The sequence below is a fragment of the Pinus tabuliformis genome, chromosome 7, assembly GCF_031772625.1.
Source record: "Pinus tabuliformis cultivar Carrire ecotype Pingquan chromosome 7, CPIR1, whole genome shotgun sequence".
NCBI lineage: Eukaryota > Viridiplantae > Streptophyta > Pinopsida > Pinales > Pinaceae > Pinus > Pinus tabuliformis.
In genome coordinates, this window is record NC_142293.1 from 797,319,400 (window position 1) to 797,322,982 (window position 3,583).

The following is a 3,583-nucleotide window of genomic DNA, read 5'->3' on the forward strand; positions in this document are numbered from 1 at the left end:
ACTATGATAGTCATCTCCTCGAATATATGGTGAACATGGAAGCTATAAGTCATCAATTCATATCTTAGTGTAAATCTCTATTATTTAGCTTTGAATCATCGAGAAGGTCTAATTCCCTCTCAAGAGTTGGAACCACACTTGTTAACCCATGCATTCATCAACCATTCATCAACTAATCAAATCATAATAAGAGCCATAGTGAGAACATGTTATAGAACCATGCTTATAACCAATATACAATTAGAATATTAACGATGATAGAACAACCATTAAAGCTAGATAATGACAAGTTTTAATACTTATGAAACACAATAGGAAAATAACTCTTATTAACACATGCAAAAGCCAACCACGTCAGGGACTTCCACGTACCACCCAAACATAGATTGAGTTTAACCAAATCTTTATTTCAGCTAATCACCCCTGTGCCATATTCCAAGCATGAATGTGTGATTTCAAGACATAAACAACTAGGGATTATTGAATACTAAACCACCTCTACCGTCAGAATACCGTGATCTTTCCAAAACTGGTGAAGATATGATGAAGCCAAAACAATCTTGGATGCCTTAAAATTTCTTCACCATTACCCTGAGGAATTTTCCTATCTCAACCCACCTGTTGAGAGATTCCGAGAGGAAAACATCTGCACCTCAAACCCTTGGTAATTTTCCTAATTCCACCTCACTCAGCTCTAAAACCTTTCAGGAATCCAAAGTCAACTAAGAAATGAATCCCATCACACTGTGCCTATCCAAGAAATGGTAAGGAAAGAATGAAACCACTGTCAAACCAGGAAAATCCCATGACAATGACAGTAAATGAACCGAATGAATAAATGCATGTTCCATGCATTCACACCTCAGCTAGGAAATAACACATGCAACATGTCACGCAGCAAATCCTCTTGTTGAAGTTGTTGGTCCAACCTTCTCCTTGCTTTACTTTCTTATCCTTTTCCTGACCTTTTCCTTACTTTTCTTACTTGTCCAAGTTCTTATTCTCTTTCATTACTACACCTGTTCCAAAACTAGGAAAAAGTTGTCAATTGATTCTCAAGTGCCTTTTAATTAGTTTTGCCTCTATTTTCTGCATTTTCCTTAATTTCCTTAGCATACAAATGTGTGTCTCTTCACCTTCCTTTTCTCCTATTTTCCTTTATTTTCATAAATAAATGCCAATTGATGCCTTTTTCCCTTTTCCAATGCCTATGCCAATTTCAATAGCAAAAATAAACCAAAAGTGACCCCCAATGTGATGTTTTCCGCACCATTCAGTTTGGAATACGTGTCCCATGACCTTGGTCTTATTTTGCCTTTATTATCGTTTATACACGAACTTTAACTCAGGGTTGTTACAAACCCCTCTCGTTTGGGGGAACACCATACCCATTGTTCTATGAGTCCTACGACTAGCAAACTGCTGAAAACAAAAACAAATTTCTTATGGAGGTTTATAACCTAGCTTGATGTAGTATCTACGATGACCATTATTGACCAATATGAAAAACATACCGCTTACTAGAGAATTATAACACAACTCAATGTGGTATTTACAATAAAAACCACATATACTTATGCACATTTGCTTCAACCAGCAAATAACCATACTATCTATGGAACTTTATAAATCCATCTCGATACAGTATTCACAATAATATACACATACATACATATGTACATTTTCTTTAACTAGAAAATAGAAGGATATGGTGACTACATCAGCAACAAGAGAATCTAGAGGCTCACACCCCCACTTTCAAAAGTATTACCAGGATTCACCTCCTTCCCAAGAAGTCTAGAATCCACTTTCAAAGTCCAACTGGCATCCAATGTCTAGCACTATGATCCTTACACATGTCCCATCAATGAATAGTTATTGACTCATTGTTCCAAGCCACACTCCCAATGTGCTTCTAATTCCATGTAGCAATGCTAATGACCAAAACAAACTCATTCCACAACCTTCCCTTCTCTGCCACACAGTCCCTCAAGAAATCGAGTCACCCCTTCTGTGTAGCCAATACATTCCAATTTCCCTGATATGTCTTTTCTGGGTGATCCATACCTTGGCAAGGTTTCCTCACATCAAATGGTCCAAAAATCAATGCATATCCATACCTCAAAAACCATCATATCAGCCATAACATGCTCATGGCAATCAATTGCTAATATTAGGTACCCATGTCCCATAATGGCCCTACTCTTGAAGTCCTTTGCCAACATATTGTTGCATGTTCCAATTCCTTTCATTTTTGTTTCTAAAATTCTTGTAGCCAGTCCCAACCACCCAAACTGGGAATTTCCCTACATTCCTATACCAAGCAGATAATTTCCATTAGACCAAAAAGGAATTGAAATAAATTCAAACCATAACTCATTGGTGGCCTGTCAATAAGGTGCACTAACACTTCTATTTACTTCTTGTCACAACAAGTCAAACTATCTCTTTGATCAAATTATCATGTATAAACATATCACATCTAGTTAGCTCGAAACACAACCATCATAGATAAAAATCATAAATCATATGTATAGTTAAAAAATGAAATAAAATACTAATACTCATCTTTGAAATGGTTCTTTACTTCTTCCTTTGTTCTTTGTCCTTTCTATACACACATTGAATTAGTTTCCAAACCCGACAAGCACCTAGTCCCTTCTCTTCTCTTAAATATCCTACACACACTGGATCAATTTTCAAAGCAAGCAAGCATCTAGTGTCTTTTCTTATCTTCAAAGAAACAAGGGAATCTAGAGACTAAACTGCCTCCTCCCTCAATGCCAAGAACAAGGGTATCCTGAGACTAAACTTCCTCAACCCTCAATATCAGAAACAAGGGCATCTAGAGAATAAAACACCTCAGCCCTAAGTATTACAAACAAGGGTATCCCAGGACTAAACTAACCCAACCCCCAATATTAGCAACAACTGCATCCATAGACTAAACCACCTCAACCTTCAATATCAGCAACAAGGGAATCCAGAGACTAAATCGCCTCAACCCTCAATATCAACAATAAGAGGGTCTAGAGACTAAACTACCTCAACCCTCAAAATTAACAACCAGGGCCCAAATAGTACCATACCTACATATCCCATCACATTTTACAACACATACACATACACAATGTACAACACAACACACACACCTACACACCTAGTGTACAAAACAATACATATATGCACACACCATACAATGAAACAAATACACATGTCGTGACAAAAAAACTACACAATATTGCTAACACAATACCACATATACATAACACAACATGTATGACATGTACAAAATACCACATGTAAACAACACCAAATGCACAAAGTGTACATAGTAGCACATGTACACAACACCACCTGCAAAATGTGTATGCAACACCACACGGACACTGCACCACCTACACAACATGTACACAACACCACTTGTTGGGTAGCAGAGGTCCCGCGTAACAGTTTTGGGGAGCTTAGAGCCTATAAATTAGGATAAAAATATAGTAAAAATTCTAAAATATGCGGAACGCAAAATGTAATTGATCGAGTCAAAGGTTTGTCTACTTAAGAAATAATATAGAAGAATAGGAAG